A 598-nucleotide genomic window follows, 5' to 3' on the forward strand; every position below is an offset into this window, starting at 1 on the left:
CCTTCACATGCAGTATAGTTTTTGTTTTGTTTTCCCCCCACTCTTTTTTTCCCCCCTTAGTCAACTGTGTGCGAACTGTAATCCACAACGTCCGCTAAGACACCAAAAATCGCCTTTTCACCTCAAACGGAGGCAGAATAAACAGCCTAATTTGCATCTCCAAAAAAAGCCCGGGTCTTGCGTCTCACTGCTGCCCGTGACAAGGAGCCGAACTCGGCGTGTCCGAAAACCTCGCCCGTGCTGTGGCGCGGCTCGCTTCCACGTCTCCTTTCATGATTAACACTTCCATAGGTGGACACTTTGGCTCCCTATCTGCTTCTCTGTGTCTCCCCCGACGGCTGTCTTCGTCGGGGAGAAGTGGGGGGGCCCAGCAGGACAGGAGGAAGGAAAATAATATTTACACCCAAACGAGCTACATGTGTGATATTCTCACTGCTTCCGTCGTCATCCGGCTCCTTTTCAGTCGCTGCATCAAATCAACCCGAAACAGCTCCAAACTCACTGCGGTTGTCTTTACGGCTGGGTCCCCCACCACCTCCAACTCCGACACGATCCAATATCCCCCCCGATTTGTCCTCCTTATTTGTGATGGCTGTTC

This window comes from Morone saxatilis, unplaced genomic scaffold, assembly GCF_004916995.1.
Source record: "Morone saxatilis isolate NCDOM2014 unplaced genomic scaffold, NCSU_SB_2.0 Contig15, whole genome shotgun sequence".
NCBI lineage: Eukaryota > Metazoa > Chordata > Actinopteri > Moronidae > Morone > Morone saxatilis.